Below are 26,896 nucleotides of genomic sequence, written 5' to 3'. Positions count from 1 at the left end.
GGCAAAGCCAGCTTGGTTTTGCCTTTAAAATTATTGCACCTTTTAAAAATAGGGGAAGACTAGCAATAGTACCACAGCGGCTGGAAGTCGCAATCTATTACATAAGGTCCTGTGTCTTGTTTTGATCAAAAGCCTAGCACTATAAGGCAGCAGTTCTAACAACTGTACAATGATGCCTTCCATATTTAAATATTTATATACAGATTTTCAAATGTGAAATCTGCTGTTTGTTTGTTTTTAGGTAGGGCCTGGAACAATTTATTAGTAATACCCCTTTCAGACAGAAAAACAAATTACCATATTAAACATTTCAACCCGGTAATTTGCTAATTAACACGGGTCCTTTTTCTGTCTGAAAGGGTCAACCCGGGTTTAAATTCCCGGGGCTTCGACCCAGGAATTTACCAGGAACGGAGACACTGGAATTTAGGCCCGGGTTGACCCTTTCAGACAGAAGAAATACCTGTGTAAATCAGCAAATTACTGGGTTGAAATGTTTGACCCGGTAATTTGCTCTTCTGTCTGAAGGGGGGTATAGGAAGCAAATGGCAAAACAACCCGGTATGCAAATGCCGGGTAAAATCCAGGTTTTTTGCCATTTTCTGTCTGAAAGTGGTATAACCTATATATTATGTAAGATCTGAGGGAAAAGTTAATTGTTATGTTTAAAAAATATATATATATATGATTATATTTTATTATTGCAATAAAACCCTAAACACCCCTTTAGAAAATTTTTCTAATGTTCAGCAAGTTGAGAAAGAAAAGGCAAAAAGGTCCTCACATCAGAATATAATACAGTACTTTACAGAAATAGTTAGAAGTTTGAAAAAGTGGTACCAGAATTTATCCAAACTATCATAAATAAAGTTAAAAACATAGGTCTACAGTATTTTAATTGGGATATGTTCAATATCTAGGCAGATGGGAATCCGGAGGTCAGAATGCTGGTGTGGGAATCCTGACAGCTGTCAGAATCCCGGTGCCGGTAACCGAGACAACCGGAATCCCGAAAGTAAGTAGCAGGATTAGGTGGAAGGTTAGGGGTTAGGCACTAGGTGGAGGGTTAGGGTTAAGCACTAAGGGGGGAAGGGTAGGTTTTGGGTGTGGGAGATTAGGGTTAGGCATTGGGGGGGGGCTTAGGGTAGGGAGAGGGGGAGGTTTAGGATACCGACCAACAGGTGTCGATATCCTAATCCTGTCAGGATGCTGGCATCGGGATTTTGAACGCCGGGATTTCAAACGCTGGCAACCCATACCCTTCCCTTTTAACTAAATAGAAAACAACTTATAAGCAACAATGTACTGTATGGACTGTTTCTGAGTTACAGTAATTAGCCTGTTTGTCAACATGCGTGTTTATGTGTGGAATCATTTACACGCTAAATATAATTGGTACACTGAATAACTATGATATATAATTAAAAATAAATTGAATTGCATTGAAAAAATATTAAGAGATTACCTCACATATGCAAAGCAATCACAGAATCGCACCCTTGTGTTAGGAGTTTAATGAGTTGGACAGGCCACCATGGCATCTAAGTATTGCCTAATTTGTGAGTCTTAGAAAGTACAGTAGACAACATTGGGGTAGAATTATCAAATCATGGAGAGAGATAAAGTGGAGAAATTGTTCACAGCAACCAATCAGTTCCTGTCATTTTGATAGCATTACCAGTAAAATGACTGTTAGAAGCTGATTGGCATGTCATTTTATCTCTCTCCAAGGTTTGATAAATCTTTGCCTATGTATAAAGTATTGACTACTGATATCAGTGAAGTCTGAGCACCACATTCTGTAGATTGCTCTATAGTGTTGTATTTTTATTGTTGTGGATAATGCTCAACACTAAATTTTAAGACTGCAAGTGTATGCACAGAGGCAAAATATGAGCAAACAGCTGTTACATCCTTAGTTGTTAATTTGTCAGCCAAAAGTGCAACAAGCTTTCTCAATGGGAACAACACAGAATCAGATTGTGTGATTCACAGAATACAAATAGTCATCATGGACTCAGACAAATGTGTTTGATTAGTATTTTTTGCTGACAATATTTAACAAGCAGAGTGCCGAGTACTGGGTCAAACTGCACACTGTTGTTTGACTGCAGTTTTATGACCATTCTCTTTATTACTGTTATCACATGATATAATTACTTTTTCTACATATTACTACAGAAATGAATTCATTTTTGAAATCTATTTAATTTTGCCTGAAGATATGTTTAACTTATGATTAGACAGTAAATAGTTTTAGAAGTTAACAAGTGCAAATGAAATATTTGACAATATGTGTTTAAGGGGCCTGTAAACCCCTCCACCTAAAATAAAAATCACACTGGTAACTTTAAAACATGAAATAATAATTTGTATAGTTGACTGTCTGCAGTGGCAGAACTAGAGAGTGGCGGGCCCAGGTGCTAGAATATGCTTTGGGCCCCCTATGTAGTGCCCCCAGTAATGGGCCCCCTATGCAGTGCCCCCAGTAGTGCCCCATATACAGTGCCCCCAGAAGTGGTCCCCCCTATGCAGTGCCCCCAGTAGTAGTCCCCCCTATGCAGTGCCCCCAGTAGTAGTCCTCCCTATGCAGTGCCCCCAGTAGTTGTCCCCTCTATGCAATGCCACCAGTAGTTGTCCCACCTATGCAGTGCCCACAGTAGTAATGCCCCCTATGCAGTGCCCCCAGTAGTAGTCCCCCTATGCATTGCCCCTACTAGTAATCCCCCCTATGCATCACCCCCAGTAGTAGTCCCTATGCACTGCCCCCAGTAGTAATCCCCCCAATGCATTGCCTCTAGTAGTAGTCCTCAATATGCAGTGCCAGTTCCCATGCCCCCTTACACACACACACACCCATGCCCCCTTACACACACACACACACACACAAAATGCAACCTACCTACCCGCTCTTCTGCACAATGGGAGAAATGTAATGACGTCTCTCCCATCACCCGCTGCAGGGGGGAGCCGGAAGGTGGAGCTCATGAGTGAGCCGCAGCCAGCACCCTCTGTGGACGCAGCAGCTAATGAGAGTCTATCTCACTCTCATTGGCTGCTATAACAAACATACAGCAGCCGCTGGTGACTGTGTGTTTGTTACTATGTAGGGGTGACGGCTCGCACTGTGGTCTGCACTACACATGTGGGGACACTAGCGGCGGGTGCAGCGGTGGCTCTGGGCCCCTGCACCACAGCGGGCTCCGGTGCAAGCCACCGGCTGCACTGCCACTAGTTCCGCAACTGACTCTGTAAATACAGAAATGAAACCTAATTTCTTTACAGATCTTATTAAAGTCGCTCTCATTAGAAAGTAGGGAGATAGATTTGTGTAAATATAAACAATCAATAAACAGATAGCATAGTACATATGTAGTTATTCAATAATAATTGAAAAATAGATAATTCATAGGTTTATTGTGCATGTTAAAGTATTTAAACATGAGCACCACTGGCATATCCTGATTTTCCTCTAATTTGGCTTGTTCTTGCTGGGCTATGAATAAGCATTTTTGTAGTTTCACAGCACATACAGGGAAAAGTTGGCAAAGCTTGACCTATGGGATTTCCACAAGCAAGTTGACTAGAATACTACAACACCATCAAAATGTCCAGCATTTAAGGTTACTAACTAAATGTTCAGCAGAATTAACAATGGATAAATAGGCATCAGTGTTTTCCTGCTGGCTATGACTATGATTTATTCCTTTAATACTTTTTGGAGAGACTTTCTGCCTACATTGAATAATGTATGGACTAGTGAGGCACAGTAAATAGCCAGAAAACAGCAAGTACAAGCCAGTGTACAGTACACCGAAAGGAAAGCTTCAACATATATTTCAGTTCTAGCTATATTATGTAAATAAAACAATGATGGAGGAGTCAGAAAAGCATACATATTTGCAGCCAGATAACCTATTGCCTTCAGGAAATAATTAGTAGGTCTTCTTTATTCCTTCATAGGGTATTTGTATGCATTTGAATTTGTGTTACTAGTAATAAGGTTGATTTTGTACTGCCACTCTCTCCTGGAACCAGTTTAGGTCTCATTCACCCCACTCCACAGAAACAGTAATCCTAAAGTCACTAAAGATCTCATTACAGCTAAAACCAAGAATTATTTATCTTTACTAATCATCCTTGACCTGTCTGCTGCCTTTAATACTGGGGACTACCCTCTCCTCCTTTAAACACTCCACTCTTTTGGTTTCTATGGCTCTGACTCATGGCTGGCCTCCTAACATGTTTATGTTCCCCAAGGGTCTGTTTCTCATTTGCCTTTCCTTTACTTCACTGGTTCAGCAGCCACATCAGAGTACAGGTCAAGCGCCTCACCCTCACATATAAATCCCTCAATCCTTTAATTCCCTCCTACATCTCCAATCCCATTTTTGTTCACACTCCCTCTTACCCACTCTACTCCTCTAGTGACCAGCACTGCACCTCAAGCCTGGTCACCTTCTCTTAGTCTCACATCCAAGATTTCACCCGTACTTCTAGTATCCATATATTCAAATGAGCCTTTAAGACTCACCTCTTTATAAAAGCTTATCAGCCTTCCTCATAATTTATTAATCTACCCATCTGAGTTCCCACCTACTTTCTTTCACAGTTCAACAACCTCCTCCTAGCTATACCCCTCCCTCTTAGACTGAAAGTCCTCACAGACAGGGCCCTCTTCTCTCAGTCTCTCATCCAAGCACTATCCCATCCACCAGTGCACTTTTGTAACCTTATGTCCCATCCCCCGCCAGTAAATATTAACCTGTAAATCTGCCCACTTGTTGGATACAAAATCAGTGAATGCTGATTTGTTTTCTACTTCTCCCCCTCCCCCATGTGCATTATCATTATTTGCTTTAAATGACCATAATGAGTCGCTCTAACCACCACCACCACCACCACCACCCTTCTCATTCATTCCAAACTGATTCCATTGTTTTATTAATAGTTATCTTATTGTACCCCATGTATTGATGTACAATTGTTCTGTTTATCTCTGTATGGCACTGTAGACAGTTTTTGGCATCATATAAATACAATATATTATTTATTATTATTATTATTATTATTATTATTATTATTATTATTAATAATAATAATAATAATAATAATAATAAAAAAAATAATAATAATTTATCATTTGGAACAGATAAAGGGCCATATTCAATTAGAGGCAAAGTTTTCGCCTGTCCGACTTTTAGCTTCATTCGCCTGTTTCAGAGGCAAATTTATTCCGTGCTCATCCCCGCTTTTCGCCTAATTCAATTGCAAAACAGGCGAAAAACATGAAATAGGCAAATGTGGAACAGGCGAAAAGTACTGAAAGAATTGGGGAAATCAGTCTGTACCCCAGAAAAAGATATATTAGCATAGGGAATCAATATAGATGTGTACTAATAGCCCTAATAAGACTATTTTGCGTACTTAAGTTGTGTAAATTGCTTGCTATTAGCGTCTTTGTAAAAGTGGTGAAGATTGGCATAAAGCAGTATTTTTTGGTGAAAATAAGTAGTCCTGTCAAATTTGGGGCACTTGAAAATGGGTGCTAGCATATTTTTATGTCTCTAAAGTGAAATTTTAAAAAACGTGAAAAATCCACCTGCTGCATATACTTGCAATCCCCAAAACACCTGACCCATACTTGGGGACCCCCAAGAAGTCTATTTCACTACTTTTTATGTTTATCCCCCCACTTTTCAAATTTTCACCCCAAAAATGACATGTCTTTTTTGGGGTGTTCTTAGGTTTTTGTTTCTGTTTTTTTTGCAGATTTGTCTTTTGGGGGGCTGTCCCAAAAGGTCTGAGTTGTTTCCCCTCGTTTGCACCCCAAAATAAAGATTTTGCATTTCTTTTCACCAGCTATTGATTTGTAGAATCTTTTTTGGAGAATTGTTTCCGCTTAGGTGAAATTGTCCTGGAATTGAATTTGGAAAATTTTTTTAGGCAAAATGTTCGCAAAAACACAGGCGAATATGGCTTTTCGCCTCTAATTGAGAGCCCCTCAAGGTGCCATGCTCTCTTATAGTTCAGAGCAAAAATCTTTCATAACCTGTCTTACAATGCAAGAAGACATATTTTATGTCATCAATCTACAACTATCCTTTAGCCTTGTTTAATTTAACATTAGCCTAGTAATTAGGGATATGCAGGCTCGGATAGGTTCGAATTTTCCTGCCAAGTTCAGATTTTTCCCGTCAAAAATCGGTTCTCAGAAAGAGGCAAAATGTCATCTTTCATGGACAAACATCATCTTCAATGTACTTTTGTCCAGGAATGATGATATTTGTCCATGAAAGATGACATTTTGTCCCTTTCTAAGACCTGATTTTGGCGGGAAAAATCCAAACTTGGCGGGAAAATTCTAACCTATCCGAGCCTGCACATCCCTACTAGTAATACACAGACTCCACTTACAACCCAAATGTTTGCAGAATATGTTCTCAGGTAGAATGCACACACAAAGAGAATTCTTATCAAGCTTCCATCTTCTCATTCTTCTACTCTACACTTATTTGATCCCATTCTAGAAAAGGAAGCATAGTGCTAATCTACACAAAATTTATAAAGCCTTGAGGAGGGTCATTCCATCAAATATTTGGAAATGATCATCTGCAAAAGTACCACCTATTGTTCCTTTATTGTCTAGATATATTCTCCTGTGATAGCTTCCCGGATCTAATAGAGTATACTATAATATTATCTAGGCACACATATAATAGCCTGCAAGTTGCGGATGGTGACAGATTTCAGGTTTGGTTTTATTAAAGGTAGAAACAACCTGTCTTGCCTTTGAAATAAAATGCTTTAAATCTCAAGTACACATTGTCAAAATTTCACTGCAACATTTAGATTTGTGATTTAGCATCCTATTTATCAATTATTAATTGCAGGATACACCCCAAAATACACCCATTAATAACAAATAATGAGTTTCCCTTACATGAGTCTACAGGACACAGCAGCAGATATTGGAGTTATCTGGCGCGATCTCGTAGCTTTGTTTGCAAAAGCAGCGCCCATAGAAACCTGGGGGCTGCTATCCTGACAAATCTGAAACTGTGGGCAACAGATCGCAAGAGATAGCTATATGAAATTATCTGATTATCTTTGTAATAAGTGAGAAAATGTATGTGTTGTCGAAGCTGAATAATTGGCTGAGACAAGTTCAGATTAAAATTTAATCGCATCGACGCCATCTTGCGAATGGCCGCAAGACTCCATTTTAGAAATGCGATCGCAAGACGCCATTTTGCGAATGGCCGCCTAAGCGCCATTTTAGGTGAACTCACAATATAGTACATGTGGCGATATTTTTATTAGCACTATGCGATCGCTTCTTTCACCATTTTTCATACGCACAATTATACTCACAAGGGTGCTATTAAATATTCGCAATTAGCGAATGCATAAGACTTTGTATGAAACCGCAGAAAAAGTAGCTTTATGCACACGCATCTGCCCCAAGTTGTTTAAAAATATGGCAGCATGAAGGGGATGCTTGGCTTAAAAATGTGCAAACGACGCAAACTAGCATTGCGAATGCATTGCCAGAAAATACATCCAGGACGCTGAGTTGCAATACGGGCGAGCCGCAAATTGGCGCGCACGTGCGGCAAAGTAGCGTCGTGGAGAGTATTGCCAGCAGTTCACGCTCACCTCCCCCACCTTATGTGGATGGAGGTGCAAGTACAGTTACCAAAAATACCCCTAAAAATTTAACAAGTAATTTGTACCCCCTCTTAAGTAACCATAAAGAAAATGTTTATGATGTAGAGGATGAGCCTATTGTAATGTCTGCCATTTCCCATGCTGTGCAAATGATAGATGCTGCATCACCTCAATCACGGGTGGTGCCGCCATCTCCATCGGTAACAGCAAGGGAAGTGTTAATACACTCCGCACCCATTGAGGAAGTTGTTAATACCATACGTAGCAGCAGCAGATTAAACCCCCAGCCAGGTAACCAGGTCAGAGGTAGCAACGCTGCCGGTCTGCATCCCATTCGGACAATAACTGTTCCGAATGGAAATGCGGATGCAAACGGTATAGTACCCACGAGGGAAGTAGTGATGCATTGTCCATGGACAAGGGCAGAACTAAATTCCATCATAAATGATTTCCCTGATCAAAAAAAACAATAAGCCAAATGTCAAAGATTTTTGAGAAATTTGGGTAGTTCTCATGAGCCCACAAATATAGATTGGCGTGTGGTGTGAAGGGCCTCTCTACCACGCAATACCGACGTGACAAAATTTATCATGGACTGTGTATTGGATGGCGACGTTCCCTTAACAGACCAAGTAAAATAAGGTAACATTTCCCGCATTGTGACTCAATTGGGTGTATATTTTCCAGTAGTAGTTAACTGGAACAAAATCTTCACAATCAAACAAAAGGAGAGTGAAACTGCAGAAGAATATTGCGACCGGGCTCTGCAGGCTATCACCCAGTACACTGGGATAGAAGAGATTAAAGATAGCATTCACCACAGGGGGATGATAGTCACGATATTAATGGATGGTTTAAAAGAGAATTTAAAAACTCGGGTTCAGACCTCACAGCCTGGCTGGCGGGGACTTACAATAGATAACCTCATAGAGTCTGCCATAGAACATGACAAAAACATCTCAAAAAAGAGGGAGACCCAGAGCGAAAAATTAATGGCTGTCAGCATACAAGCTCTGGAGGGAATGACGTTAACATCACAGCCAACAGACACGCTTGCACTTGCACACACACTCATGTCGGAACAAGTCGCTCTCACTAACCCCACTCAACAACAAACACAACTCTATCCCACTAACCCAATGCAACCACAGGTCCCAGGATATCCACCTACTTCTTATCCCCCACAATACCCTTACCCTCCCTATCCTTACCCATATCCACCACCTTTACCCTCTGCTCAAACTTCACAACAACACATGCTTTCACCTGAATCACGGACATGTTTTAATTGTAAACAAACAGGACACTTAAGTAGAAACTGCACAGTAAAAAGAGTATGGACCCCACATCAAGGAAAACCTGGATACCCCCATAAGGGATATGCACAGAGACCAGCAAATGCTCAGCAAGCACCAGCTTCAATTGTAGCCGTAAATGCTTTATTGGAGAATGGTAGCCAATGCTACAGGTCATACCTGTAGTCTACAGATAGTCAGGTTAACGGGAAGTACTAGGGAAGAACCGGTCTTGATGGTTGATGTAGCTGGTATTGAATATCCTTTTCTTGTAGACACAGGGGCGACCAAGTCAGTGATGAACTCTCCCGTTAATTTACAGGTGACCAACGAGACAATACCAACAATGGGTGTGACAGGTAAAGTGGAACTTTATCCTTTAACAAGGTCCGCAGAGGTTAGTATTGGGCCGTTGCATAGCAGACATTCTTTTCTTCTGGCTGCCGCGGCTCCTACTAACCTGAAGGGCAGAGACTTGTTATGTAAAATGGGATGTGTCATATATTGCACCCCTGATGGTGTATATTTAGATATCCCAGAGAGAATGGTATACGAGGTGAGGGATATGTTAGACACCCCTCAAAGGATAATGTACCACTCTACAGTTTTAAAAGAAAATCCATCACAAGTAGATGAAATGTTGTCCCAAATTCCAGATTCCCTTTGGACAAAAGATGAACAGGACACTGGATTACTGGAAAACGTAAACCCGGTAATGGTAAACTTAAAAAGCGGTAGGCAAGCTCCAAAAATTCCCCAGTACCCACTAAAACAGGAAGTAGAACTAGGGGTGTTTCCAATAATCGAGCGATTATTGCAACAAGGAATTTTAGTTCATACTGCTAGTGTAGCCAACAGTCCCATCTTTCCAGTAAAGAAGAGTTGTGGGAGGGGTTATAGACTGGTGCAAGACCTTAGAGGTGTTAATAAGGTAGTAGAGAGCCAATTCCCTGTAGTGCCAAATCCAGCTGTCATCCTGATGCAGATCCCACCAAATGCAACCCATTTCACTGTCATTGACCTCTGTTCTGCTTTCTTCTCTGTGCCTCTCCACCCTGACTGTCAGTACCTATTCGCATTTACATACAGAGGTGTGCAATATACATGGACACGATTGCCCCAAGGTTTCATAGACAGCCCCAGTATTTTCTCCCAGGCATTGCATGACTGTTTACTAGCTTTTCAACCTGCCAATGGATCAGTTCTAATTCAATATGTGGACAATGTATTGCTATGTTCTGACTCTTTTATGTCATGTGTGAATGATACTAAACTTTTGTTACTTCATCTCTCGCATACAGGACACAAAGTGGCTAAGGACAAGTTACAGCCGTGCCAGCCCAGAGTAAAATATTTGGGACACTGCCTAACCCAGGGGTTACGACATCTCATAAATGATAGAATCCAGGCCATACAAAACATGACACTGCCGCAGAATCAACAGCAAATTCGTACCTTCTTGGGAATGTGTGGATATTGCCGAATGTGGATACCAGGTTTTTCTATTTTGGCCTTGCCTTTACAGGAACTAGTCTCTTCCTCAAAGCCCGATCGCGTCATACACACTGAGGAATCAGAACAGGCTTTTCTTAATCTTAAGGATAGTCTGACAAAAGCTCCTGCATTGGGAATACCCGATTATGAAAAACCTTTTCATTTATATTGTACGGAAGCCGATGGTTGTGCTGCAGGTGTCCTTACACAAAAACATGGTGATGCCAGTAGGCCCGTAGCATACTACAGTGCCCAATTGGACACGGTAGCAAGATCACTCCCCACCTGTTTGAGAAGTGTAGCAGCTACCGCTTTACTGGTGAGTAAAAGTGAGGACATAGTATTGGGCCATGATATGATTGTCTACACTCCCCATGCTGTATCTGCCCTGTTGAACTCAGCTCAAACCAGACACATCTCCTCGGCTAGGTTCACCAAATGGGAACTAGCCCTAATCACTCCTGCAAATATTACAGTTAAACATTGCAGTACGCTGAATCCAGCAACATACCTGCCATATGTACAACATGATGTACAAAGGGTGGAAGGAGAGGAGTTGCTGGTGGGAGGTGAGTTCAGCAGACATGATGATACTCACATTTTGTATGACATATCTGAATCAGACCTTTACTGCTAGACCTGACATACATGACACACCTTTAGAGAATGTGGATGTAACTTTCTATATGGATGGGAGTTGTCATAGACAAACAGACACAGGTGAATTATGTACAGGTTATGCTGTTGTAAATGACACAGACATCATGGAAGCTAAACCTCTCGGTCCTCCTCACTCAGCCCTGGTGGCAGAGTTAGTAGCACTGACTAGAGCATGTGAACTGGCAGCAGGCAAATCTGCTAACATTTACACTGACTCGAGGTACGCGTTCGGGGTGGTGCACGACTTTGGGGCTCTATGGCGTCTGAGAAATTTTATGACAGCAGCAGGCACACCAGTTGCACACTCCCGACACATAAAACATCTCTTAGAAGCAATCCAACTGCCCAAAGCAGTGGCAGTAATTAAATGCAAAGCCCACACATGTGAGGATGACCCAATGTCACTGGGCAACAACAGAGCTGATGAAGCTGCAAAATGGGCAGCAGGGTTAAAAATGTCTTCTCCAATTGAAACAATTATGTCATTCCAAACCACTGATATTCTGAAATTAATTGAGATGCAAAATTTGTGTTCAATTCAGGAAAAATCCACTTGGAAGTCCAAGGAGTGTGGGCAAGAGTCCTCCGGGCTCTGGAGGGACGGACATGGTAAGCCAGTAGCTCCCAAGGCATATTACCCCAGCCTGGCTGAGGCAGCACATGGTCTGACTCATCTGGGTAAACAGGGCATGTGCAAGTTGGTGAGGGCAAACTGGTGCGCACCAGGGTTTTCTTCACAAGCAGAGAAGATAGCAATGTCCTGTCTGACCTGCTTGAGAAAGAACATAGGGAAAGCGATCCCTACCGAACCATCCCACATTCCACCGACTGATCGACCTTTCCAGGTCATACAAATTGATTTCATCCAATTACCACCCTGCAGGAACCTTAAGTATGTATTAGTGTGCACAGACGTATTCTCTAACTGGGTTAAAGCCTACCCAGCAGCCACTAATACTGCTGCATTTACTGCCAAGAAAATAGTTCAGGAATTTGTATGCAGGTACGGTATCCCTAGAATCATCGAAAGTGATAGGGGTACCCATTTCACAGGTGATGTTTTCCAAAATATGTGTAAGCTGATGGGTATTAATAGCCGACTTCACACCCCCTACCGACCGCAAGCCAGTGCCAAGGTAGAAAGGATGAATGGAACTATTAAAAATAAGCTAAGTAAAATCATGGCGGAGACTGGACTAGGATGGCCATAGGCTTTACCTTTGGTCCTACATAGTATAAGGACCACTCCTAGATTTCCTCTGAATCTGTCCCCATTTGAAATGAACTGCCATGATGTTGAACCAGGAGAATATGTAATGATCCAAAATTTTTTACGTTTTACGTTCAGGTTGTTTGACTGATCGGTGGGAAGGTCCGTACCAGGTGCTGCTGACGAGTACTACATCTTTGAAGGTGGCCGAGAGAGAAACCTGGGTCCACTCCACTCACTGCAAAAAGGTCAATCAAACGGTGGAGAAACAAGTCGGAGACAAAGCTGATAGTGTGGATCTGTCGCCAGCGAGCTTGTTTCGGGAGGATTGAAAAGGTCGTAGTGAGATACCTGAACTGAGAGAAATTTGCTGGTCTTGTTGTGACAATGGATGGGCCTGCTGTGTTCATTTTCATATTCTCTTTTAGAGTGTTCACCATCCTGGTCAGTTTGGGAATATCCAGTGTCTGTGATGGGGGACCGATTGAGGAAACAGGAGCTGATGGCAGTGCTGATGGAATGGAGAAAGGAGGAGTGCAATGCCAATCAGGGGAGTGTCTGACCAATCTTAGTACTGTTATTGTTAAGAGAGCTGTCATTCCGGATACTCGGGGAAGGTGTGGAGGGTTATCGCCTGAAGATTCCTGTATTTGTGAGTTTTGTGGGTCCCTAGTTGATGAGAACTGTATTCAACAGTGCCAACCTAAATATAACCCGTACTGGGGAGGGCATCCTTTAGAGGATTATCACAGCATGGTAGGCAAAGTGTTAAATCAAACCAATTGCTGGGTGTGTTCACATGTGCCACAGGGACAGCATAATGTAGGGTTGGTGCCATTTCCGCTGAATATCACGGAAATTTTAGAATTACAAAAAGGGAAAACATTGGATGGAAAATTCCTCTCATCCAAACCGCCTCATTTCAAACTCTATCAATTTCAAGTAGATAAATCACTTTTGTGTTTAAACATAACCAACCCCAATAAACCTGGATGTTGGGAAGTGACGGGGAATAATCAGACGATGACCTTCTCACAAAGAGCTGATAATGAGTCCATAAACTATGATCTGCTACGCTCAATTAAATCAAGTGGGAAATATTTTAGGTACCGGTATACATTGAGTTCCACCAAAGAAATGTTGGTAAAGTACCAGATGGTTATTGTGCTAAAATAATACAACCAGAAACTTGCATATACCAGATGGAAGAGCCTGAGATAGGATTGTTTGCAAGAGAAATGTGTTTAATGATAATGATGCATACCATTCCTTATAATCTCCCTGATAATGTATATTTTATATGTGGAAGAAAAGCGTATAAATGGCTCTCACCGAGTTCCGAAGGTTTGTGTTATCTGGGAAGAGTAGTCCCAGAAGTTATGACCCTCACACATGTTGAAATGTTGGGAATACATAAAAACACAGTGTCACCATATCTTCACACACAATATGAGCACAGAGGCAAGAGAAATATGATACCTGGTGATATGCATAAAGCCGCTCAGTTAATCAGTAAGACAACTGGCTTCCAAGTTTTAGTCGCCGTGGATCCCACCAGAATTGCTAGGGGTACATTAAATTTTAGATATATCCAGGAACTTGCTAAATTAATAGATAATATCACCGAGATGTACGATGACACATTCAGGTACACAGGGAGAGAATTGCAAGCGTACAAGAAAGAACTAGTGCAACACAGGCTAGTGTTGAATTATTTAACTGCTGTTACTGGAGGGTATTGCGTAACGTTAGCCACCCAATTTGGAGTAAAGTGTTGCACTTATGTCACCAATGATACCAGCGACCCTAAGGAGGTGATAGACCAGAAGATGGATGAGATTCTGCAGCTAAAGTGGGAATTTCGTAAGAACCATAAAGCATCAGTGGCTGAAGCAGGGGAAAAGATAGAAGGATGGGTGTCATGGCTGAACCCAGTGAAATGGTTCTCGGGTCTAGGAGAGTGGGTCCAGGAAGTGATCGCCAGCATAGGCAAATTCATGATCCTTATACTGATTGTCATCATAGTAATTGGCATATGCGTCCAGTGTGTTCCTATTGTGTTGAAGTGTGGAAAATGTGAAAACAGAGTGAAACGAAGGAATGAAACTATGATGGTGGTCAGAAATGATAATATGTATACCGAGGTAGATACAGAACTGCACTACAACCCTGAGCTAGGAAGTACCATCATTTAAATGTATACTATTTATAGAAGATATTATTGAAATGTTATTTATAGAACACCCAGACAATGTAAAGTCTCAAGTTCCCCTTCAAGACTGCTGTTATAAGACTGGTGCATTCCCACACCAGTCACATGATCTCCCAAGATCCGCGGTGTGCGTATAATAGTAGTTTATGCCCCCGTCTAGAGACACATTATTGATGGATTAAGAACCACCCTGTGCCATCCCATAATAACACTAAATAATATGTGAATGTAAGCCTAAAATAAATTTATATAGCAGATTGTGATAGCATGTTGTTTGCTATCAAAGGGTGGACTGTCGAAGCTGAATAATTGGCTGAGACAAGTTCATTTTAAAATGTAATCGCATCGACGCCATCTTGCGAATGGCCGCAAGACTCCATTTTAGAAATGCAATCGCAAGACGCCATTTTGTGAATGGCCGCCTAAGCGCCATTTTAGGTGAACTCACAATATAGTACATGTGGCGATATTTTTATTAGCACTATGCGATCGCTTCTTTCACCATTTTTCATATGCACAATTATACTCACAAGGGCGCTATTAAATAATCGCAATTAGCGAATGCATAAGACTTTGTATGAAACCGCTGAAAAAGTAGCTTTATGCACACGCATCTACCCCAAGTTAACTAGCGTCCTTATATCAAACCCCGAATACTCACACACTACATATTCGCACACAAGGTTCCATTAGCATCAAAATGTATGATTCAAGTTGGTTAAGTTAGTTTAAATGCTAAGAAATAGAGGTTTTTGATAACTAAGGTATTATACATGATAAGCAAGGTGTGTTTGGTTTCGTTTGGTTTCGTTCTGATGCGTACACTTTTTACAGCATCCCGGTGTTATCGGTGGAGAGATCGCATCATGCAAACTCAAGTTACGGATCGCAGAACTTACAAGCAACAAAATGTTTAGCTGATGGAATGTTACAGGAGGCGTTACTAGAAAGACCCCTGTTGTTGGAGGCAGGGAAAGTCTATTTGAAACAACCTGTTAAATGTGCCGTAACATATGCTTCTCCTCTGGGAACCAATGAGATCAGCAGGAAGTTTTCCCTTTGTCCTGTTTCAGTCTGGGGGGAATAAATACATGTGTCCGAATACTGGTTTTCCAGTTCATGCTGAATTTTGGGTGTACTGAGGATATCTAGTCTGAGGTCCATCTCTGGGTCCAGAGGTGCAGCGTATGTATAACTGTACTTGGGTCTGTATTATTTCCTTTTACACCTAACTTGTGTATGTATAGATTGCGTGTAACTGACTGTACTTTTACCTGAATAATACTTGTGCGTTGGAACCACAGATTCCACTCCTGTCTTTATTTGCGGTTATACTGCGTACGCAATTAGCGTTCTGTTTAGAGGTTATAGGCAGGTTTTTATCTTAGAGGTTCTAGGCAGGTGAATCTTAGAGGTTTATAGGCAGGAATATACTAAAGGTTAATACTGACGATTCAACAGTGTGTATGTGTGTGTGTGTGTGTGTGTGTGTGTGTTTGTCTGTCTGTCCTTTATGCAGTTTTGTACCCAGCTCCACCAAATTTAGTATAGTGGTGTAGTTTGACCAGGATTAGGTTTCTGCCTATGTTTGAAGTTTGTTATTAAATTCAACCCGAGAAGCGGTGGATTTACTTTCATTGGGACTCCCACTTATCATACAGTGTTTTACATTCCATTATTATAAGTCATATGGTCACTAATAACTGTTTCTGTGTCTGACGTTTCATTATGTATATATGTTAACCACACTGTATGCATATATTGATGATTACACTATTTTTACTGTGACATATAGTAAATATTTGAGACTATTACGTCTGACTCTGTATTCACCTACAAGGAGAACAGACAATATCACTCATTACCTGATAGGGCAACACATTTATTTATTAGGCCTTTACCACAGGCTGAGCGCAGCACAATTTTCACTTTTATAAGTTCGCTTAGGATGTCTTCCAGTGCCTAAAACTGCACTGATCTGAAGGCACAGGCTGATACAGTATGTATCAGTGAGTGGCGGACAGAGCTCCAACGGAAGAGCGGTGAATTGGAGAATCAACTGTCAACACTGCACTGCAATGACAGTTACTAATTTCTTCCAAGCACATTTTCATATGCCATGGTCTCCAATGTTGGTCTGCAGAGATTTCTGCTCAGCAATGATTTCTGTTCTGCAGTGATTTCTGAAACCACAGTATTCATTGTATTCTGGTGCTTTTAAAACTCGTAATAAAAATGAAGTGAATGTTATGTCATTAAAGGCACATTAAACATTATGAATAGCAATATTATGTAATTATAGCTGCTGTTTAAATTGGGATTCTTGCCACCATGCCCAAAAATGTCTAACATTGGTGTTTTAATATGTAATCATTTGTTTCATTAATGACTAATAAATACTGTAGAATCTATCTGCATTTATCAAAGGGACTGATACATTTCTTTGTTTAGCCTGTGTCAGCTTTGAGAGAAGCCTCTGCTGATACTGTTAAGTAGAGGGCATTTGCTATATCCTTGCCATTGGGAATATGTTAATGATAAGGATAAATCCATATCACTATAACTATGAGTGGATAATTACTGTAGTTCTCAGAGTAAAACATTTGCCCAGAGTTGGGATCACCACTGTACTACTTTAGTGTATTCAGAAAGCTCTGACTGTTTTTCTAGAATATTAATGACACTAATTAAAACACAAGTTTTGAGTCTTTATATGAAAATGTCCAGGTTTTATGGACATATTTGTCTCTAAAAATGTAACCATGATGAGATAGGTTATAATAATTCAAGGTATTTCTGTCTTCCTGGTGTGTATAATTTGGTATAAAAGTATTAGATGATATTTATGTTGCAACTTCTATGTATTGTAATGTATCCAGCTTCTGACTAGATTGTGGTATTAGGCTAATGAACAAAAGGAGGAGCTCATTTTCCGGGCAGATTTGTATTGATGTATATAAGCAGGGTGGCCATTATTAATTGTCCTCTAGTCAAAGCCATCTATAGTTTGATCTAACAAACATAATGTCACCAAATCTGTTAGGGAGACTAATTAGGACATGGGAAGCAGGATTATTTAGTGCAAAAGTCTCTGATAGGGGAAATATGGTGCTGCACAATGTGAAATGTATCTGGGATCACCATCGCAACCATTGGTCCTGGCAGCTTAAGAAGCCAGGGAATATGCGTTCACTAACGCAGACCCTGGCCTCATCTCTTACGGAAAACAGGGGTGACACACCCCCATTTCCGGGAATGCTCCTCAAATGCCACAGCAAATCAATCATGCTGTGGCTTGGGAGGGTCTGTGGGCAAGATCGCAGGACCCGTTTTGCACATACGCAGACCACTCACCATCGGAGATGTACGCTATCCATCAGGTTAGCGTACATCTGTGTATCAGGCCTTCTGTTATAAAAGAAGGTGCTTGCTCTTTTCCTGTCCTCCATGTTGAAAGCAGCATGTTAATTTTGTAGCATGTGTTCATTCCTGTTTGGACAGAAATAAAGAGTTCCTGTTTGATTATACTGTCTGATTATCTCATGTCTTCTTATTTTCTTACCTCCGAATGATACCAGTTTTCAGATGTCAAAAATAGCAAGACTCATTCAAAAGGATCATGACCACATGGGAAATCAGTATAGTAGGGATGGGCTAGGAGGCACGTTATCTGTTCTGGTTTTTAAATGAGAAATGTTGTGAGGTACGGTATGCATTTTATCCACTACAATCCATCCAAAATTCGACCAGAAGAATAATCTTATGCTGCATCTATTACTGATCTTTCCCATGACATCCTGTTAATACCACACATTTCTTCATGTATTTCTAAATATAAACCTAGGATTTCAGTCTGCAACACTTCCAGCTGCCTCATGTTCACACCTTTCAGTACTACTGCTCTGTGTGCCTGAGGACTTTTCACTCACTGCTCCATTCTTCTGGAATGCTTTCGTACTGAAGATTTGCCAAGCAAGTTCCATCGCCTCGATCAAATTTCTGCTAAAGACTCCTGAGAGACATTACACTAAAACTCCAACACTGAATGATCATCTGTGTGCACTTGTTTACATAATTGTACTTTTCCCTAGTGTGTCTGTATTTCTACATGATGTCATTTAGATTATAAGCTTTTCAGGGTAGGGAACTCCCATGTTGTATTGTTTCAAGAGTACAAATATAACCTTATATTCTACACTTTTGTCTGTTATTTGAAGCTTTGTAAAGTGTTACATAGGCGAGAGGTGTACATATAACCACATAGACAATATTAATTAAGATAATAGTTTAATAAATAAATAAAATAAATATATGATGGCATAAAGAGTGTCGTTTAGAGTTGGGAGCACAGCAAAAAATAAAAAAATTTGGCACTTGGATGCTGCAATACAAGGGGTGCAAATAGATTTAGTTTTTTTTGCATGCAGGGTAAATGCTGGCTGATTTTGCGGGAAGCAATCGGGAAGCCGACTGCCTATATACCGGCAGCCGGCTTCCCGACTGTCTTATCCCGGCAAGGGTGAAATGCCGGGCGTCTAGATGTAGACGCCCGCATTTCCCCGATGCCGGGAGACCGGCGCCTGGCATCATGATCGTAGTGATGCCGGGCGCCGCGAGCGGACAGCCGCGGGGTGGAGGGTTAGGTTTAGGGCTCCCGGGGGGGACTTAGGGTTAGGCACCCCCCCCTGGGAGGATTAGGGTTAGGCTAGGGGGTGGGAGGGTTAGGGTTATGCACCCCCGGGGGGGACTTAGGGTTAGGCACCCCCCCGGGGGACTTAGGTTTAGGCAGCGGAGAAGGGGGTGGTTAGGGTTAGGCACTTAGAGGGAGGGATTAGGGTTAGGCACTTAGAGGGGGGATTAGGGTTAGGCAACCCTAAGGAGGGTTAGGGTTAGGGGGGTTAGGTTAGTGGATACTTACCTATCCGCGATCGGGATTTCCAGCGCTGTCGGGCTTCCGCTGCGTCGCACTCTGCTCCTGTCGGGCTGCCGCTGACAGGAATCGAACCGGCGGTATTTCATACCCATTCCAATTTTGCATGTAGCCCACAAATGCTGGGCAGCTTTATTTTTACACTGCAATTTAGGACACTCTCCTCCCACCTATAAATCTCTCTGCACATTTTAAATTTGGCATACCTGCAGTACAACATGGTCTTGCCATGGTGCAATTTTTTTTGCTTTTCTCCCAACTCTGCATCAGGACCAAAGTATTTTTTTGAGAAAAAACACTTTTCTAATCATAGTTGTCAGAAAACAAGCTTTTGGTAGAGCTTTTTAAATGTGCATGCTCCAAATTGAACATTTTAATGTAAATGTAACTTTACAGAATAATTTTGATGATAAAAGCTAGTAAGTATTACACTTTAGATTCTTCTAAACCTATAAGAAAGTCATATCATACCACGTTTTCACCTGGTTCATACCACTTCCTAACTGTAGCCACGTTTTCACCTGGTTCATACCACTGCCTAACTGTAGCCTAACTGTATCTTACTCCTACCATAATAAGCTGGGTAGAAAAATACATACTCTTTATATTAAGAGCATATAATATATATAGTATACACATAAAATACAATTGCAAATACAAAAACTTTTTTTATCTGGCATGTTCTCCAAACCTTTGCCAAGAGACATATGGGATGTTGGTCTGAAATTTCACTAAGTCATCGCATACCATGCTTTGACAAGTTACTGCTGTATTTTCTGCTATAATACACTGGACAAAACAAAGAAAAAATAAATACTTACTCTTTAAATATGCATACTTGTTTTAATATGACTTTTATTTATTGCTGTTTTATTCAATTTTTTGCTTATATTTAGACTGAAATTTGAAAGCAAGTGATCCAGACTATAAACATCTTAGAATCAAACAAGTACTTCAAGTGCATAAAAAGGGACACTGAAGTACTGTACAGGTGAAAAATATAATACTTACAATAAACAATAACTATCTTTAAATGTAAAAGCCAAGACATAACTAATTATATAAAGTAAACAATGATAACATAATTGTATAGGAGGCATGATTCAAAACAGCGAAAAAAGTATGGAACAGAAAAATATACACATGGATTGACATTTATAAATAAATTAAGAGTAAAATTGTAATAATAAACATACTAAAGAAGACTTTATAAAGCAGAAAAATAGTAGGTGGACAGATGCAACTGGTGTCTAACATGCTTATTGTAACAGTGAGTAAATCAGTCATATTACAAATAACCCACTATATACCAAAACATTGATACATAAAAAGTTTTGAAAGCCAAAACTGATGGTGGGAATTCAAAGGCCATTGCTATGATATACATCCCTTTGCCAAGAGACCTAATGGACATTAGTCTGGCACTTCACCCCCATCAAATTAATTTTAAAATGTATACACTATCATTTTAAAAATCAAGTGATATGTAAATATGTATTAATTCATAATGAATCTGGACTTGTTAATCACTACCTCAGTACAGACACACATAGAACATAGGAAGTCAAAGGGACGCCTCACATTCCAGAATATAAGTACCAAAACATTAATGAAACTCAATCAACAACCATGGAGTATCTTTGCTAGACCATGCCATATAGTAGTCTCACCATGTCACAGCCATAGAGAGCAATAAATCATACTCTATGGTGTCTTGTTGGTCTTAATGTAGTAGTTTGTGGTGAAAAAATAGATTAATGCAACCCCCCCAAAAAAAAAAAATAAGTTAACTTCATCTTATGAATTTCAGACAGGTTGTTGTAATAGAAGGCAGAGTGGTACACAATCATGTACTTAAGTGTTGTATATATATATATATATATATATATAATATGTACATTCAAAGTATTTATTATTATTGTAGATGGCTATGAGTACACTTTTTGACATAACTTTATTTATATCCATGTCTTGTTGCATAACTATTTTGACAACACTTTTGATAACAGCAACTTGTGGATCTGATTATGCTACTGTTGCACTGCATAACTGCAATACCTAATTATTTGTTGTCTACAGCCATTGTCCCTTTTGTTAATAAATTAACTTACCTTGTCTATATATCAAAGTCTATGACAAAAACCTGCTTACTGAGAAAAGCTGATAAATCTCAAAGCAGCCAAAGTAGTATTTACAGCTGCATTCTGAAGCACACATTGCTTTCTATCAACCTCTTATGGATTTATTACATTACATCTGACAAATGACAAACATAAACCAGGTGTCCAACATATCTGTGAATTAGACTATACTAAACTACTCAAGTCTAGCTATGAACCCATTAAACTTTGCTTATATTACAAACTTTAAAGCAATATTTTGTGATACCTCACTCCTTAACTGCATTTTTATTATAGAACTCATTACAAGAGGAAATATATCTACACTAAAAATAGGAATCTTGTTTTGACATTTGCTAAATTGATTGATTTTTTTTTACTAGCAATTGCAATGTGTCTGATGATCACAACACTTCACTAGCTTATATTGATCTTCAAGCGTTCATTTCCTCAGATATGTGGTGCTCTGGCAGAAATATCATCCTTAACACCAGTGAATGATTTTGTCTCCTGTGCAATTGCCTCCAAAATACAGCAATAAGAACTCAGCCTGCAATAAATCATTGTTATAATTATCAAGTGAAGAAAGCATTCTTAAGACAAGTGACATATTTTTGGCAACTGTAAATTTTGTCTCCCTTGGAGCAATACTTCCACTTCTGAGAAGAGGAACCTAGAAAATCAATTGCCTGATTTATTTGCAATCTTAAGGAACACACATACAGTGCAAGCACAAACATATATATATTTTCATGAAGGCTGATGTCTCAATATTGAAACTCTCAGGTCTATATTAAAACCTAGGTTTTTAAACAGGGATGCATATATAATGTTTTGAGCCATATATTTAATTATCAGTGCATCAATCAAAATAATATGGATCATAAAACACAAGAGGGCATCCATGCTTCACATAAGATATTTGAATCATGATAGTGGAAAATAAAGTACATTTATAGATACAGAATAGAAATAATAATAATAATAATAATAATAATAATAATAATAATAATAATAATAATCAAACACATGTGAGCAAATGTTTTTTTGCAACAAATGTATTGACTGCAGAATCTCATTTAATTAATAACTAAAATAATTGAATTTATTGTAAACAATAGTTATTGTTTACACTCTCATTGCAAAACTACATGTATGTACCACTGATGCATTCCTTTAAAAGTATTAAATACAATTATAATGAATTATAATAAAATAACTTTACTACTATGCATGTTTATATTTAAAATGGTCATTTACACAACTGCATTATCAAAAAATATTTGATACAACATTTATACATCACATAAAAGGTCATTCAGTCTGCCAACAATCTTCAGTCAGTTATGTATTGTGCAATGATATAATATTTTTTTTAACTGAATAATACAATACATGCCTTAAAATAACTAAACAGGTGGCACGCTGCACTTTAATAGCAAGCTTATATCAAACTTTCTTTGCATTAAGCTGTTAGGGCATTCATGTAGGTGAGACAAGCTATGTAGGTAGGTAATACCTGGAAATTCTCTGTGTCAACATGTCAAACTTGCACTGTTGTCGGTGATGATGTAAGTCTGCAGAGATGTGCTAAGTGCTGTGGGTCGTTTCCAGTCTTCTTGGGATAGTCCGACCTGCATACAGAGTCCTCCAGTCAGCACCAGGGACAGCGCCTGCTAGTTAGAGTGGGGAGGGGCAGCTACAACGCTGCTTGCCTGACCCATACTGCTTGGCCACAGTCACAGCATTCCTCTCACTTTAATGTACACAATAGCAATGAGAAAGATGAACGTGCAGCATCGTACTTGCAAATAAATCATTCATGGAGATGAAAAAGAATATGATTTACAGTCACGGAATAACTGAAAAAACATTAAGGAGCTCCATGCCAGCAAGGCACCTCACAGCTACTCAACGTGGAAGACTGAGCAGTAAAAGAGGAACTGTCTGCTACTGCTGATTTCAGTCTGTTCACTGTACCTTCAGTATCCTCTCCTCTGCTGCTTTCTCTCTCCTCCTTCTGTCAGGAGTCCGTGCAGAGGGGGAAGGGAGTTGCTGAATCCAACACTGCAGCTCTGTTTGGCTGACTAGTAATGACAGACACTTTTTTTGTGTCTAGTCTATTCTTGCCAGAAGGCAGGGGGCCTAAAGAGGAAGAGTTGCGCTTTTGTTAGGGTCTAACGTACTGTTTACACTCAATGTTTCTGCAATGAGTCAGTGAAAACGAGCAACTCTGAGTTAGAGGAGCAACCTGAGGTCATTCATTTCACTAAATTTAATGTGTCAGGGTCTGTGGGAATATGGTTGTGAAAAAGGGTTCATGGATGTGCAATAACTTTACTCTTTCCTTTATTTCACTAAATATGAGAAGTACAGTTTCCACATGGGCTTTCTGTAATAAAGTAAAATAACAGATAATAATAATAATAATAATAATAATAATAATAATAATAATAATAATAATAATAATTAATACCAATAATCTGTGAATTTGACTTGTATTGCAGTGTATTATAATTATACAGTAGTTATAGCTTTATAACTATAAAACTAATAAACATTACTTTTACTAGATTTATTTAAAATAGTTCAGTAAATATTGTTAAAACTCTAAAGAGAAATAAATAAATTGTGTGTAATGTCACTGTCACATAATTTTGTGGATTGAAAATAGTCAAATTAGCAATCTTCCATACCAATAATTGCCATCTTCTTATTTTAAATGTATTAAGACAAAATATGTATGGAAGATAATAGTGAAGGTGGGCTATTCCTTTAATTATAGCAGTTATATGTATTGTTGTGCTATGACTTTCTTATACATTACTTCATGGAAACAGCCACAGACTTAAAAAGAGAATTTATAAAGTTTAATTTCTCCTAGTTTACTATATAACTTATTAATAGCTACAGATATCTGTATCTCAACAGTAAAGCTGGGCACACACCTTTTAAACTCTCCCGCTCAGCCAAGTGTGTCCCCAGCTTGACTCTCTGTCAGAGAACCGTACACACTGTACAGACATAGCACAGTGTGTACGGGCTTCTATGGGATCAGGAGGTCGGGCCGACAAATATTAAACAGAACATAAGATACGACCTCCAGATCTCAACCATTGCAGGAGCGTTAGAAGCCATTTATTGGCTAACACTCCTGCAATGATACAGCATACACACCTATACAATTGTTGACCCAATCATCCGATATCAGGTGATCGGGCCATGTTTGTATAGGTGTGTACCCAGCTTAGGTCCAGTTGTAATTGATTGGCTTATTGTCTATCAGGGGATGGGTACGGGACACCGGCGGTCGGGATCCCAGCGGTCAAAATCCTGATGCTGGCATGCTGTGGGTAGGCATCCTAACCCTCTCTCTCTCTCTCTACCTTAATCGTAACTCTCCCTCCACTGTGCCTGAACCTAACCTCCTCCCCTAGTGCCTAATCATAACCGCCCTCTAGTGCCTAATCCCAACACCTAACCCTTCCCCCAACCTCGCTACTTATCTTCTGGATGCTGGCGGTCGGGATGCCAGCGCCATGATTCTGACAGGTGTCAGGATTCCGGCGCCGGTATTCTAAGCACCGGCATCCCCTGTGTCGGGATACTGAACGTATCATGTTTTTCAGACAAGTTCAATCTTTCACACACATATCATCTCATGTATATCATCAAATATAAGCTCAGCTGTGAGTTATAGATAGCTATACAACAAGTCTGTGTAATAATTAGTATACTCTTATTATGGACTTTGTACTGATTACACTTTGATCAAATTACTGCTTGTTCTGATCCCTCCTTCGCACATGTGTGTGGTCCATGAGTTGATCACTCTGGGCCTGATTCAGATTTGGAAATAGAGAAAGAAAGAGCAAGTACCTCTGCATCTTAGTAACACCATGCTGCACTGCTGGTGGAGCATATATAAAATGTGAAGAGAGATTTAGATTTGGGTGGGGTGTGTCCAAACTGAAATCCAAATTGCAGTGTAAAAATAAAGCTGTCCAACATTTGTGACCTACATGCAAAAGCAGCCAGTATTTACTCCACATGCAAAAACTTATGTATTTGCACCTCTTGCATTGCAACATGGTTTGTCCAGATATACAGTTACATGCTCTATGTATAACTATGATCATAGCACTGTCTGCTATTGTATATATTGTTATCTATCTATATATAGAGATTAGTTAAAATAATTTATTTTAAAAAAGTACTGCTGCAAATATAGGGACTTTAATATGTATCAGCTCTCCATAGATTGCAGTCTATTTTATTGTACAGTATCTAATTACTAGGGGTGTGCACCGGCCACTTTTCGTGTTTTGTGTTTTGGTTTTGGATCTGGATCTTTCTTCGTGTTTTGGATCTGGATTGGTTTTGCCAAAACCACCCTTCCGTGTTTTGGGTTCTGGGTTTTGTGTTTTGGATCTGTATTTTTTTGAAAAAAAACATAAAAACAGCTAAAATCACAGAATTTGTAGGTTTTTCTGCTCCTATGCTATTATTAACCTTAATAACCTTAATTTCCACTCATTTCCAGTCTATTCTGAATACCTCACACCTCACAATAGTGTTTTTATGTCCAAAAGGTTGCACCGAGGTAGCTGGATGACTATGCTAAGCGACACGAGTGGGCGGCACAAACACGTGACCCATCTAGGCGTGAAACTGCAGTGGCAGACAGGATGGCATTGAAAAACTAGGCCCCAAACTGTACATAATGCAAAGAAAAAAATGAGGTGCAAGATGGAATTGTCCTTGGGCCCTCCCACCCACCCTTATGTTGTATAAACAGGACATGCACACTTTAACAAACCAATCATTTCAGCGCCAGGGTCTGCCACACAACTGTGGCTGAAATGATTGGTTCGTTTGGGCCCCCACAAAACAAGCTGGCAATTAATCTGTCCCTGCACAAACTGGCTCTACGGAGGCAAGAAGTCGTCCTCATCCTCCTCATCCACAGATTCCTCACCCTCTTCAGTGTTATGTACATCCTCATCCTCACAGAGTATTAATTCGTCCCTGCTGGAACCACAGGTCCCTCTGTACGTTCTGGAGGCTGGTCTCCCTGGAAGAGTTGATCATTCATTTTATGAACATCATCTTCTCCACATTTTGTGGAAGCAACCTCCTACGCCTTTCGCTAACAAGGTTCCCGGCTGCACTAAACACTCTTTCGGAGTACACACTGGAGGGGGGGCAACTCAGGTAAAATAGAGCCAGTTTGTACAGGGACCTCCAAATTGCTTCTTTTTCCTGCCAGTACAGGTACGGACTGTCTGACATGCCTACTTGGAT

General features: G+C 40.0%; 1 protein-coding gene across 1 annotated transcript in view; it reads right to left on the bottom strand.

Annotated features, from left to right (window-relative positions):
* The window catches only part of LOC148538795 (bifunctional heparan sulfate N-deacetylase/N-sulfotransferase 3-like), a 298,794-nt gene extending 275,342 nt beyond the window's left edge, over positions 1-23,452 (bottom strand). Inside the window, exon 1 of the mRNA XM_088452217.1 lies at positions 23,112-23,452. The gene's annotated coding sequence lies outside the window, so the exon portion shown is untranslated. The remainder of the gene's footprint in view (positions 1-23,111) is intronic.
* Positions 23,453-26,896: the final 3,444 nt, after the last annotated feature.

The sequence above is a fragment of the Taudactylus pleione genome, unplaced genomic scaffold, assembly GCF_031769625.1.
Source record: "Taudactylus pleione unplaced genomic scaffold, aTauple2 ptg000036l, whole genome shotgun sequence".
In the NCBI taxonomy this organism is placed as follows: domain Eukaryota; kingdom Metazoa; phylum Chordata; class Amphibia; order Anura; family Myobatrachidae; genus Taudactylus; species Taudactylus pleione.
This window is presented reverse-complemented; position numbering and strand designations above follow the sequence as displayed.